Source organism: Dermacentor albipictus, chromosome 2, assembly GCF_038994185.2.
Source record: "Dermacentor albipictus isolate Rhodes 1998 colony chromosome 2, USDA_Dalb.pri_finalv2, whole genome shotgun sequence".
Taxonomy (NCBI): Eukaryota; Metazoa; Arthropoda; class Arachnida; order Ixodida; family Ixodidae; genus Dermacentor; species Dermacentor albipictus.
In genome coordinates, this window is record NC_091822.1 from 156,426,489 (window position 1) to 156,441,005 (window position 14,517).

At 48.2% G+C, this 14,517-nt stretch overlaps 2 protein-coding genes across 2 annotated transcripts in view; one reads left to right on the plus strand and one right to left on the minus strand.

Annotated features, from left to right (window-relative positions):
- The window catches only part of LOC135915516 (mitochondrial sodium/calcium exchanger protein-like), a 153,894-nt gene that overhangs the window by 101,651 nt on the left and 37,726 nt on the right, over nt 1-14,517 (minus strand). The gene's annotated exons all lie outside the window — the stretch shown is intronic.
- LOC139056165 (mitochondrial fission process protein 1) overlaps nt 1-14,517 on the plus strand; it is a 118,499-nt gene that overhangs the window by 21,247 nt on the left and 82,735 nt on the right. The window contains exon 2 of the mRNA XM_070534135.1: nt 10,318-10,426. The gene's annotated coding sequence lies outside the window, so the exon portion shown is untranslated. The remainder of the gene's footprint in view (nt 1-10,317; nt 10,427-14,517) is intronic.

Genomic DNA, 14,517 nt, shown 5'->3' on the forward strand with positions numbered 1-14,517 from the left:
ACACGTGTATACGTCCAAGACACGTGCAGGTATGTCCTGCTATACTCCGCACGGAAAAAAAAAGGGGGAGGCGTGCCGAGATAAAACAGTAGGGAAATATAATGATGTGGGACCGCGGGACGAAGGGATGGGCATATGCGGCAACCATGCACATACGGCACAGAGCTTTCCTTTAAGGTCTCGAGTCCAGTGCTCCGCGAGTGGTCCGTAAAAGCCCTTCATCATCATCATCGTCGTCGTCATCATCATCATCATCATCAGCCTGGTTACTCTCACTGCAGGGCAAAGGCCTCTCCCATACTTCTCCAACTGTCCTGGTCATGTACTAATTGAGGCCATGTTGTCCCTGCAAACTTCCTAATCTCATCCGCCCACCTAACTTTCTGCCGCCCTCTTATAAAAGCCCTTATACACATATATACAGGGTGTCCCAAACTATGGGGCACCAAGCTGTTTTTTTAAATATGCGAATGCGACGTAGCTGGACAGAACCAAGGTTGTGTTGTTCGCCGTACGTCGCTTGGGGATACTCGCGTTATTATTTTTTCATTCCCTCCATTCCACCTAAATACACGACTAATTTTAGTTAATTACTCATCGTCTCAAGTATTATAATTCGATTAAAAGTGTCGGTGAGAAAATTGCACAGCGACACGAAAAGCTCCCGATGCAGCTTTCTGTTGCTCAATGCGTGCTGCACAAAAGTGTTTTTCCGAGCGTGAATGAAGCCTGCGAATACACGGAAAGTGCCTCCAGCGGCCAGTGGCGCGGTAATTTTGCGTCTAATCGCAAAATATATATATATATATATATATATATATATATATATATATATATATATATATATATATATATATATATATATATATATATATCCGTGACTTCACTGTACTTAGCAAGTTTCGAGGACTTTTATTGAGCCTTGACTGTCCAAACCACGCACACACACACGCACACGCAAGAATTTCGAAATCTGTGACGTCTCACTCGCGTGTCGACGCCGGGATTCCGACGCGAAATTCAAAAAAAAAAAGAAAGGATGCAGTTTGACCTTCGTTTTGCCCTCTAGTAATCAGCAACCCTTAATTCGAAAGAAGTATTCCAAGTGGAGTGTCGAAGGAATGTACTTCATTGATGTAAAAGAACTGAGCGTTTCTCTTTGGTTGTGTTCTTACAAGAAACGGAGGGAACCCTGGGGCTGCTCGGAGGAACCTTTAATAACGAAGATGATAACGAATTTAAGAACGCCTTCCTAAATGTTCCGCGGACAACTCCTAGACCGCGCTAGAACGCGTTCTTAAATTCGTTATCATGTTCGTTTTCAAACGTTCGTGCAAGCCGCCCCTGCACGGTCGTCAGAGACCATGCAGGGGCGGCCTTCCAGAGATGCAGGCGAACTTATCTCAAAGCCACGACGGCGCCACTCGGCCTTGAAACGATCGCGTGGCGCGTATCCAACCCGGCGCAAAAACGAAGAAACCCGATCACCGCTGAAACGGCGAGACAATTTTTAGAAACCCGCGGCTCCTGCGCACGTTCACCTGGATGACGCCCGAACACCTGCAGAGACCTTGGGTGTCGCAGCTCGCGTATAGCGGGGTCTTCGGTCTCGTATACCTCGGTGAGTACAGACGGAGGATGGATGGATGGACGGATGGATGGATGGATGGACGGATGGATGGATGGATGGATGGATGGATGGATGGATGGATGGATGGATGGATGGATGGATGGACGGACGGACGGACGGACGGACGGACGGACGGACGGACGGACGGACGGACGGACGGACGGACGGACAGACGGACGGACAGACGGACGGACGGACAGACGGACAGACGGACGGACTTTGTTGTGGTCCTTTAGGGCGCAACGGGCCGCTCCCACGTCGGGACAGAGAGACGTAAAACTGCATCTCAGCGTGAAGAAGACGGGGGAGAGGGGAAAAAAATTAATAAGCAATCACACAGTGTTTCTTTTTCGTCGCGATGTTGGCGTGAAATGAACAATGACTGGCGTTGGCGCAGGTTATATATGCAGCACTGCAGGCTGATAATGCGGCAGCGCTAGACAAATAAAATGTTGGGAATCTCGATTTTTACGAACACGTGTCGAAGTAAATTTATTAGGTTGCTGCTCGCGGGGCAACAACGTAAGGGGGTAGTCAAAGCACGCCTCCGTTTATGGCGGCGTTATCGCCAGGTACCTTTGTTACAGAAAAAAAGAAGAATAAAGCGCGTGCGAGTGGTCTTAACCGTTTCGCGTAAACACACTTGATGTTCATGATGATTGTGGACAGACCGTGAGATAGTGTACCAAGAAAGCGTCTTCGTGGTTACAGTATAAGGCTATAGTTAAAGGTACTTCTCGTGCTCTCGTTCTCGTGTGGTAATGCGGAACTTCTAGTGTCGCTCCGATTCTCTGCACGAAGTCGTTGGCGTACCAAGTCTGTGTCTTTCTTTTTTTTTTTTTTAGCTGGGGAAGAGACATTCCCTTGGCCCGGAACGTGCAGGGTGTGAGAGTAGGGGGAAGGAAATGTAACCCAGCCTAACCTAACGATTTAACAAGTGCGAGCAAAGCATGGAGGGGAGGGGGGCGAAACGCGGTAACAAACCCCCTAGAAGGCGTTGTTCTCAACTTGAGAAGATAACGGTGCCCAGCGTGAAAGCGTGCTGCTGTCGCAGAAAAAGAAAATCCGAGTTTGAGGAATCCCTAAACTATGTCGTCGATCTCTCTTTTTTTTTTCTTCATGTCGAACAGCGAGAGACCGAGAGATCGAAGACAGGAGAAGGCGCTCTTTTGTGCAGCCCTTTAGGGAGTACGTCTCAGCGCCTTGTCGAAAATTTAGCGCTAAATGTATAGACAGAGACGGAGGCAGAGAACACGCGAAAGGGCTCGCGGGGTACGCTCTACCTTTCCGCTTTCGTATATTATCATCATCATCATCATCATCATCATCGTCGTCGTCGTCGTCGTCGTCGTCGTCGTCGTCGTCACCCTGCAGGTTACGCCCACTGCAGGGCAAAGGCCCCTCCCACACTTCTCCAACTACCCCGGTCATGTACTAACTGTGGCCATGTTGTCCCTGCAAACTTCTTAATCTCATCCGTCCAGCTAACTTTCTGCCGCCCTCTGCTACGCTTCCCTTCCCTTGTAACCCACTCCGTAACTCTTAATGACCATCGGTTATCTTCCCTCCTCATTACGTGTCCTGCCCAGGCCCATTTCTTTTTCTTGATTTCGACTAAGATATCATTAACTCGCGTTTTTTATAGACAATTCGCGACAAAACATAGACAACGGGACAAAGTTATAGACAACTCGCGTTTGTCCAAAATTATAGACAAACGCGAGTTGTCTACAGACAACTCGCGTGTCTATAGAAAACTCGCTATAGACAACTGCCGCCAGAGTCATATATGATTCTGGCGGCAAATTTTTCTACGCTAGTCATTGCCAACTTGCTCAGTTCGCGCCTTGATATTAATTTAATCAGTGCTTATTCTTCTCCGTCTTCTTTTACTTATTTTTCGCCGCTAAAGCACGCTTATTTTTACGCCCCCTTCGAGGTTTCAACCCTCCGCCGACGGGTCGTACACAACGCTGCCGTCGAGCGGCGCCCACGCAGGCGCTCAAACGAACCCCAGGCGCTCAAACGAACCGCAGGTGCTCGAAACCTCGCCGCCCCGCCCGGCCTTTAGCGTATGTGCATGTGCACGAAGTCCTTGCGGCGCGGTGATTTGCGCGGTCCTGCATTTCGCTTCAAGCTCTCTCTCTTTCTCTCCCCCACCGCTTTTTTCAAAAATAATCGCCAGGCCGTGACGACGAACGGGCGATGAAAACGGCGGTGGCATATATACCGACTGCATCTGTTGCCGAGCGGCGTAGAAAAAATATATAGGTAGACAGAAAGAGAAAGAGGGGGGGGATACGGAGCCGAGACCTCGGGTTGAGAAACCGGGCGCAGACCGCGCGCCCGCACTACCAGAAAGACGGCTGTGCCTCCCCATGGCCGTCTTCAATGTAAATAAGCGAGAACTCTGTGCGTCAGAGGATCGCGGCGGTCAGATTTCGTGAAATCCGGAGGAACGGGTGGAATTTTACGCGGTCGGGTTGTGGCGCGAAGACCTTAGAGACAAAATGAGAGAGAGAGAGAGAGAGAGAGATGAGCAAATGCGTTGCCCTTCCTTCGAATTCTCGAAAAGCGCGCTAAATGCGCTTTCTATACATATGCAACCGAGCTATACTGCGGCCGCGGTGCATTTATAGTAACGTGGCGTTGCGCGGCTAGCTAAGCACGCCGACCCGGGTTCGATTCCCGGCCGCAGGGGCCGAACAAACACTCGGGCATTCAGATAATCCCCACGTGACCAAAATTAACGCAAGCCGGATTCTTTCAACAACGGTGCCTCTCATCATAGCCCACATTTACGCTTATGGAACCACACACACACGCACACGCACACACACACACCCAAGTGGAACCGTACGTTAGCACGCAATGCCTGCACAGAGCTGAGAACCGGTGCTCTATTAGAGTAGCAGAATAGGTGCCACAGATGAGGAAACGCACAAGAGGTCGGCAGAGAGATAGGTGGCGGGGCCCAGATTAGGAAATTCGCATGCAGAGCAGCTATATTTGCTGATAAGCGGAGATCACACTGAAGGGCGCCTTCGCCGTGGGAGCGGAGAAAAACTAGCCTGTTGATAATGATGGCAGAGAGAGAGAGAGAGAAGGAAAGGCAGATATGTTACCCAGACGGACGTCCAGCTATTGGCTACTCTCCACGCTCGGGAAAGGGAATCGAGAGAGAGAACCATAAGGCAAAAGGAGAGAGAGAGAAAGCGTTCGCTTGCGCTGTAGAAGACGCAGCGTCTCTGTATAAGCGTCGTCTCGGGCCCGTCGCGTTAATTGAAACCATTTGGGCATTTTAGCGTCCTTCCTTTCTTTAGATCACTATCTTCATCAAACCATTAGAGCTCGCGTAGCCTCCTCGGTTGATGGGGATGGCATCGGCGATATGTGAAAGGTGGCGCTGTTGCGGCGTAATGTCCTCAGCATGGGTTCTTTAACATGCGCAAGTATACATCTAAGCACGCGCGCAGGGCGCGTCTCCATTAGCAGCACGCGGCCTTCCAGCCGCAGCCGTGGGCCGTTGTCGAAAGCGCGAGCTCGTGTGCAGAAGCAGCACGGCCGTGGGGGTCCGGCGCGCATCGGCACCGGTTGGCGAATTAATAAGCTGGCACGCGCGTGCTTGCGCTTGCGCTTGCGTATCCCTTGTAGTATACGTGGCACACGCTGCGTCTCCGTGTACGAAGACACCGTTATTAAAGAGCTTTAGATTAGGGGACGCAAGCGGCTTGCGTACGCAAGAACAAAAGGCCACGGCACTGCGCATGCGCAGACGCATGTGCGTACTGCGCATACTGCGCAGTATGCGCAGTATGCGGTATGGAGTACTGCGCAGTATGGAGTATGCGCAGTATACGCATGCGCAAGCGGCTTGCGTACGCAAGAACGAAAGGCCAAGGTACTGCGCATGCGCAGATGCATCGGCATACTGCGCATACTGCGCAGTATGCAGTATGCAGTATGCGCAGTATACGCATGCGCAAGCGGCTTGCGTACGCAAGAACAGAAGGCCACGGTACTGCGCATGCGCAGGCACCTACGTCTGAATCTGCGCATGCGCAGTATAGTCGTCCCTATTTCTCGCGTACGCAAGCCGCTTGCGTCCCCTAACCTATACCTCTCCGATGATAGAGCTATACGCACCGGGACTCGGGTTGCCATCAGACACGCTCGCCATCTTTCCACAGCCTTCCGGTTGGCACGGAAGGCTTATTATATCTCGCACATGAGGCACACCCATAACTCACTGCTAGAGATAGCGGTGGAACACGAACTCCGCGGGTACGTCGAGCGATGTCGCGGTTCAGGTGTTCTGGACGTGAATTATCGCGGCCGCGGTGCATTTTTTCTCGTCCCATCGAAGAGTGTGCGACGACAGGTGCGCAGGTCTCGACAACTGATCGTGCCCGATCGTTCAGCCTTGAACGTCTAGTCGCCCTGTGCGGCGACGTCGTGCCGTGTGTAACGGTACACGCTTTCGTGTTGTTGTTTTTTTTTTCGTAACTTGTTTCCTCTGTCTGTGCGTTTTACTACATCGCAATCCTGACGTTCTGTTGTCTTTTACAGTCTATAAAATGACGCATTTCACTGAATGGCAGTCAGGCCGATATAGTTCTATTTGAAATAAAGAGAAAAAAAAAGCCTACCCTCGTCAATAAGCAGGTGTACGACACGGCGTACGCCGCACACTATTATGTTACTGCGGTTGTGGAATAGGTAAGCTTGAACTGGAAAAACGCGCACTAGTGGATAGCCCCGTTCAGTTATTCAAGCTGTAAGCCATAGATGCCCTTGTTAGCTCTCTCTCTCTCTTTTTTTAGGAGTTCGCACAGACAAACAAGAAAAGGAGACACGGACGCCATGAATATGCAACAAAAAAAACAAATATTCGACAAATGTCTGTACTCCCTCCCATAAGGTTTTATCTCGCAATTTTTTTTTAGATCCTCTATAGACGTTCTACAGGCATCTTTCTGTGAAGTCTACTGGTTGTACAAAAATAACGCTGGTCAATAAACTTTGTCTCGGCAAATGAAACGCTGGGGAATCTGCGCACCACAATAGACCGAAGAGAACACACCTGCATAGGACCCGGCTACGAGGGGTCCTACGCAGGGTCCCATGTCTATGTCCTATATGTCACCGGGACCCGAGCCCCCTCCGAAGTTTTCCGGAGGTGGGGCGGAGATCCCCCTGCCCCTTCGGCAATGCCGAAGCCTACCTCCGCCCCCTAAAGTGTCATTACCGGAGTACTGTTACACACATCATCTGACGTTTCTTTATTGTGGCTAAAAGCTTAATGCATCATTGTTGGCGCGGACGTGCACGGCTTTTAGTTCATACTTAGTTCAAATTTTACTTTGCATTGTATACGCGTGACAAGAACATTTTACTGTTACATACCCTTTCTTTTGTCAATTTATTCTTTCTCTTTGACCTTGATTTTGCTCCCTCCTTATGTAATGCCTTCGGGCCTTTAAGGGAAAAATAAATGAAATGAAATGAAATGAAATGAAATACTTTCGCCTTATTTCTGCAAATCCTGACAATAGGAGGACACGCGCATTAAAAGCACCCAGAGGCGGCTTCTTCATCCTTATTTTTTTACCTTTTACATTTTCTTAAATTTCCACTGTGAACATCATGCACAAACACAATATAGTTAAATATATACACGGGACAAAGTTTATTCAGTTTCCTAAAAGAAGGAGGTGGCTAACTAACAATTATTTCCGATAGTATGGATATCCTATGTCTACAGAATGAATAGGTTGCTGTATTCACCGCGCTTCAAATTGCTTTTCGTGCTTTTTTGGAGCCCGGGGATAACCTGCAGACTTCAGTGACTCCTTCGGCGGAGTCTTTTATGCAAGGCGTGTGAAATGCACGTGAATCATCGGTGTCTCAATATTGCTTCTCTTTCCAGCAGGCACTGCTAAGGACTCATGAAAAAATGAAACTCTCCTACTAATTTACAAATATATTAGGGTCGGTAAGATCTCCACTTGCACGAAGATCACCCAGTAACCGAAATGAGGCGAAGCGAAAGTAACCGAAATGAGGCGAATCAATAGCAGTCATGCGCAGCAGCGCTTATACTCGTACTCACAGTTTTATTAAAAAAAGGAAAAACTCCGCCAATTCACTTCTGCGAAATTGGTTAGTCAGCGAAGCTGCAGCTGTGTTGTGCCTAACGTTGGGCAACTTGTCAGACACTGATCGATAGTGGTGCGCTCATTACGCACATTGCTCTTAAAAGTGATATACGACGCAAACACACGTTTCAATGCAGTTTACAAAACCTTTATTTATTTATTTATTTATTTATTTATTTATTTATTTATTTATTTATTTATTTATTTATTTATTTATTTATTTATTTGAAATTACCGCTATAACTGTTTTGCCGTTGCTATGGTGCGCACATTTCGTTCTTATTTGAGAAACGATTTTCGCCAAAGTTAAATCGATCTATATGACCCGTGTGCGGTAGATGGTTGAATCGGATCGCTTAAGTAACCGAGGCCAAAGCCTTCCACGAAATGGGTGAACTGCTGCTTTGCTTCCGGTTTTGAGGTGCCCATATATACGTTAAAGTCTCCGACAATAGAGAGTTTTAGCGAGTCGTACGCGGCCACCCACGTGCGCAGCGCGCGAAGTCGTGGGTACGTATACCTAAGCGTGCGCGCACGAAACGGCAATAGTTTCAATAGAGTCAATAGAGTCACGTAGGTTGCGGCCGGGTCATGCGGGAATAGGCGGCCGGGTCACGTAGGTTCCTGGACTGAGGCTGGCCACCCGCAACGAAGGCCACCAAACAACTTCGTCCGCGCTCTCAACTAAAGTCCGATCATCACCAACATGCGCCAGTCTCGCTTGCGCTGCTACTTAACACATGCGACATCGTATACTCGTGGCTGTATAGAATGCCGCGATGCAAGAACAACAACGTAAGATCTTTATCAAAACGCAAGAAAAAAGTATAATAGCAACGCCTTAAGTGGTGGCAGCGGATGCTGCACAGTGAAGTGCTGGCGGACCAACCCAGGGATGTCCAGAGGGCCCGTGTGACGGCAGGGGGGGGGGGGGGGGGGGGGGGGCTCGGCCTCTCTGTCCCGACTTGGGAGCGGCTCGCATCAGTCCCAGACTGATCCCTCAGGACCTAAATGAAGTTATTCATACCATACCGTACCATACCATACCATACCATATTCCATACCATACAATACCATATACCATACCATACAATACCATACCACATACCATACCATACCATACCATACCATATTCCATACCATACCATACCATATACCATACCATACCATACCACATACCATACCATATACCATACCATACCATACCATACCGTACCATACCATACCATATTCCATACCATACCATACCATACCACATACCATACCATACCATATACCATACCATACCATACCATACCGTACCATACCATACCATATTCCATACCATACCATACCATATACCATACCATACCATACCATATACCATACCATACCATACCATATACTATACCATACCATACCATACCATACCACATACCATACCATTCCATACCATAAGCCTTAATATGGCAAAGCGGGTATGCACGGGCGCGAATACACAGCGCTCTCGTCGAGGCTGCCATTAACAACGACGCGGTCTATAGTAAAAAGAAATATGTAGAAATGCCGGCGCCACACCTTCACGGCGCCGTGCAAGTGGAATGCGGTCAGATCGTGCTGCAATCAGAAATAAAAAAAAAAGAGTTGATCGAGCGCTAGGTATTGTCACGGGCGCGGCGCCTGAGCGTCTGAGTCGATGCACACGCTAAACGCCTAGAAGACCTTTCCGTTGTTTACGTTCTGACGACAGAACATCGCGATTTGAGGAATTTCGCAAGCAAGCACTTTGTGCACAAAAGCGGTAGTGGCTCGCGGGTCACCCGACTGAAAGTTCGCTCTGAAGCAACGAATCGCAGAAAGCGAGAGGTCACTTGGTCACCGCCGCGGAGGGACGTCCTGTCGATCCTGTCGAGAAATGAGAAAGGTCTCGCTCGCATGCCTCGCGCAGCTGCTGTGCAAGTTCCTACACAATACGACACGCCGCAGGAATATACATATGCCGAGAGTACTCGTATCCCGTGTCGCGTTTCTATGGGCGATTCTTATCTCGACTTGTGCGACGTTGCGATACGGCGCGTGATACAGGGCGCTTTGTATGTCGTTTGTTTCCCCAACCGAACAGGGCGAGTTCGGAAGCGACGATGGACGCGTTGCCGTTGTCCTCGGTCACTCCTCAGGAAGAACAAGAACTGTAACCTGCCTCGATGCCCTGATTGGCAGCACAGCAAAGAAAAGACAAAGAGAAAAAGCAACCAAAGGCAGGGAGCTGACGGACGTCCGGTTGGTTACCGCTCAGGGCGGAAAGGAGGTGAGGGATTGAATAAAAACGAAAGAGAAATGTCAGAGGAGAGAAAGCTGACGGCCACAGCAAGATTCCTCCACTGTATTCCAATCATCGTGAACATATACTAGGACCTTTTTTTTATAGGCTACTCGTTGTGCCTTTTTTTTTTTGCCTGTGACCGATACCACAATTGTAATCTTTATATGCGCGGTCTTTCCACTTATTTCTTTTTCTTTTTTACCAAAACGTTTTTTTTTTTTGTGCAGGAAAAAGCTGGAACGTCAATGTATTTTGTCACACACGTCTGGAAGGAATGTCTGGAAATTGGCGCCATCCTCAGAATTAGTCCCAAGTGGATATGCGGATATACATCAGGTAATTGACGGCGGATCCGGATCATGAGACGGAAATAATCAGAAGAATAAGAATGGGCTGGGGTGCGTTTGGCAGGCATTCTCAGATCATGAACAGCAGGTTGCCATTATCCCTCAAGAGAAAAGTGTATAATAGCTGTGTCTTACCAGTACTCACCTACGGGGCAGAAACCTGGAGGCTTACGAAAAGGGTTCTACTTAAATTGAGGACGACGCAACGAGCTATGGAAAGAATAATGATAGGGGTAAGGTTCACGGATAAGAAAAGAGCAGATTGGATGAGGGAACAAACGCGAAATAATGACATCTTAGTTGAAATCAAGAAAAAGAAATGGGCATGGGCAGGACATGTAATGAGGAGGAAAGATAACCGATGGTCATTAAAGGTTACGGACTGGATTCCAAGGGAAGGGAAGCGTAGCAGGGGGCGGCAGAAAGTTAGGTGGGCGGATGAGATTAAGAAGTTTGCAGGGACGAGATGGCCACAATTAGTACATGACCGGGGTTGTAGGAGAAGTATGGGAGAGGCCTTTGCCCTGCAGTGGGCGTAATCAGGCTAATGATGATGATGATGGTGGATATGCGTCTTGATCACTTACCGGCTACAATTTGTGATCGCTATACGTGCCGTAAAGCTATTAGTGTAAAAGGTAATTAACAAAACTCTGGCAAGTAGTTGAATATTCACTACAAATTCTCGTGAATAAAATGTTCGCATACTAGAGCGCCGCATTTCAAGGTGTAGAATTGTAGCTACACGCAACAAATAATTTTTTTTCAACTTTGTTAACTCCACAAAAACAGATAAGAAAAGAAAAAAAAATCACCCTGTATATAACCACTAGCAACTGTGCGTCGAATTCGAGGTTTGAACAGCAACGCGAATTTTCTTTTTTTATATACTCTCCTGGCAGCCTCGCTAGCAGACAGTGTGTGTTAGGCTGCTGAGCACGAGGTCGCGGGATTGAATCCCGGCCACGGCGGCCGCATCTCGATGGGGGCGAAATTCGAAAACACCCACGTAGTTAGATTTAGGCGCACGTTAAAGAACCCCAGATGGTCGAAATTTCCGGAGTCCTCCACTACGACGTGCCTCATAATCATAAAGTGGTTCTGGCCCGCAAAACAACATAATTTAATTTTCTTTTTAGGAGACAGTGTAACAGTCCCTCCTGACTAACCCGTAGCGCGCCAATACACGTACATACTCGCACAGTGAGAAGAAGAGTCTACTCCCCTCCAGACCTGAAACTCTGGATGGAGGACGCGATATCTTGCAGACAACTACGAACTAACACTTTCGCCACGCAGCACGGAACACCGTCTCATATTTAACCGAACACCTTACGAATGGGGCTGCAAATTCTGCCACACGCCGAACACTCTGTACCAGGTGGCAGGGCAACGCGACCGACACAGCGACATCCCCCACTTAATTCCCCACCCTACACCAAAACAGCGGGGGACCCGGCTCACCGGGCTCAACCCTGATGACCGGCGTTAGACGGTCAACAAGGGTAAGGCCGGGTAGTGTGCGGGTTCCTGGCCGGATCACGTGGGTCCCGGCTGGGTCACGCGGTAATAGGCGGCCGGGTCACGTACGTTCCTGGACTGAGGCTGGCCACATGCAACGAAGGCGACCAAACAACTTCGTCCGCTCTCAGTCAAAGTCCGATGATCACCATCATGCGCCAGTCTCACTTGCACTGTTACATGCGACATCGCATAGTCGTGGCTGTATAGAATGCCGCGATGCGATAACAACAACCTCAGAGCTTTATCAAAGCGCAAAAAAAGTATAATAGCAACGCCTTAAGTGGTGGCAGCGGATGCTGCACAGTGAAGTACTGGCGGACCAATTCAGGGATGTCCTGAGGGCCCGTGTGACGGCAGGGGGTGGCTCGGCCTCTCTGTCCCGACGTGGAAGCGGCTCGCATCAGTCCCAGACTGATCCCTCAGAACCTAAATGAAGTTATTCATACCATACCATACCATACCATACCATACCATACCATACCATACCATACCATACCATACCATCAGCCTTAATGTGGCAAAGCGGGTACGCACGGGCGCCAATACACAGCGCTCTCGTCGAGGCTGCCATTAACGACGACAGGTTCTATAGTAAAAAGAAATATGTAGAAATGTCTGCGGCGACAACTGTGTCAGCCGGCGGCACGCCTTCACGGCGCCGTGCAAGTGGAATGCGGTCGGATCGTGCTGCAATCAGAAATAAAAAAAAGAGTTGATCGAGCGCTAGGTATTGTCACGGCTGCGGCGCCTGAGCGTCTGAGTCGATACACGCGCTAAACGCCTCAGAGACCTTTCCATTGTTTACGTTCTGACGCCCGGACATCGCGATTTGAGGAATTGCGCCAGCAAGTGCAGAAGACGGCGGGTTTGTATATAGCGCGAGAGGGCTTTTCAGCCGGAGCTCCTACGCGCACCTTCGCGCAAAACAGCATGCAACACGGATTGGCGCCAAACTATAGGGAGCCTCTTTCCGTTTGAACAATTTGTACACCGTGTTAAAACGCTATTACACTGCGACACACTCATATACACGCTCGTATGTAAAAAGACTGTACTGCCACAAACACTATAATACAGCGTAATTTCGAAGACGTACTGCAGAATGAGGCGCAGATGCAAACAGGAATACCGGGAGACGCCGTTGAGAGCAGCAACGAAATTGGGGATTCGGAATCTAAACTTGAAGAGGAAGCTTTTGTTCGGGCTCGAATCCGGTGCCGCCTATTCAAGCACATTAAAACGCAGGAACGCTTTTCTGAGAGAACGACTGGGCCGATTTAAACCAAATTTGTCGCGGTTCAGAGAGAATGTTCAATTCTAGTGACTGTCCGAAGCAGAATTTTCATCTAGGGCCCTAAAATTTTTAAATGAGCTTCAAAAATTGGCAAGTATAAGAAAATGGAACCACAATGTTTACAAATTCGTAGCTCTGCTCTCAGAACAGACATCGCAGTTCTGTAAAGTGCATCCATTAGAGAACCCAATGTGAACGAAATTAGTTTATCAATGTACATAATACGTGAATTTGTAACATTGTTTGCAAGGGTTTTGCAAACGTCCTCCTCACATATTGTTGGCCTATTTGAGAACCATATAAAATAAACCAATTTTGTGCGACTTAGGTGTACTATTAGACGCAATTTACAGAATTGTGATATCGTACCTTCGCTGCTGAGTTACGGGGTTGTAAACGCCATAGTTTCATTTTCTGAAAATTTGCAATATTGAACAACTTTTATTTAAAGAATTGACGCCCTCAATCAGGAATTTGTTATCTATAGTCACTAGATTCCAGCTTTTCCTTTCAAATGCATCAAACCTAATCAAATATGGTACAGTGGTTGACGAGAAAAGCGATTTTTTCTTTCCAATGCACTTTGATAGGAGCGCCCGAGCCAAAGCTTCTTCTTAATGAGAGAGAGAGAGAGACAAAGGAAGATCATCAAAGGCGGTAGTGACCACGTCTTCTGAGGTTAGGATTAAACAGAAAGCGATAAAAGATATTCTCTTGCACAACTCCCACCTTCAAAAAAAAAAAACCGCACAAGCAGTGATTTAACAGTACAGAGGGTTAACCAGCGAATCTGAAACGTGCCGCTCCGGTGTTTCATCATCAGCCTGGTTACGCCCACTGCAAGGCAAAGGCCTCTCCAATACTTCTCCAACAACCGCGGTCTTGTACTAATTGTGGCCATGGTTTCCCCGGTTTTTTTTTTTTTTTTGACGTGCACCTAAATCTAAGCACGCGGGTGTTTTCGCATTTAGACCCCCTCGAAACGATGCCGCCGTGGAAAAACCACAAGGTGTTAGAAACTTTTGTCTGTCTCTCTGTCTGCTTGCTTGTTTGTTTGTTTGTTTGTTCGTTTGTTAGTTTGTTTATCTGTCTGTCTGTCTGTCTGTCTGTCTGTCTGTCTGTCTGTCTGTCTGTCTGTCTGTCTGTCTGTCTGTCTGTCTGTCTGTCTGTCTGTCTGTCTGTCTGTCTGTCTGTCTGTCTGTCTGTTTGTTTGTTTGTTTGTTTGTTTGTTTGTTTGTTTGTTTGTTTCGCGCGGTTCACGT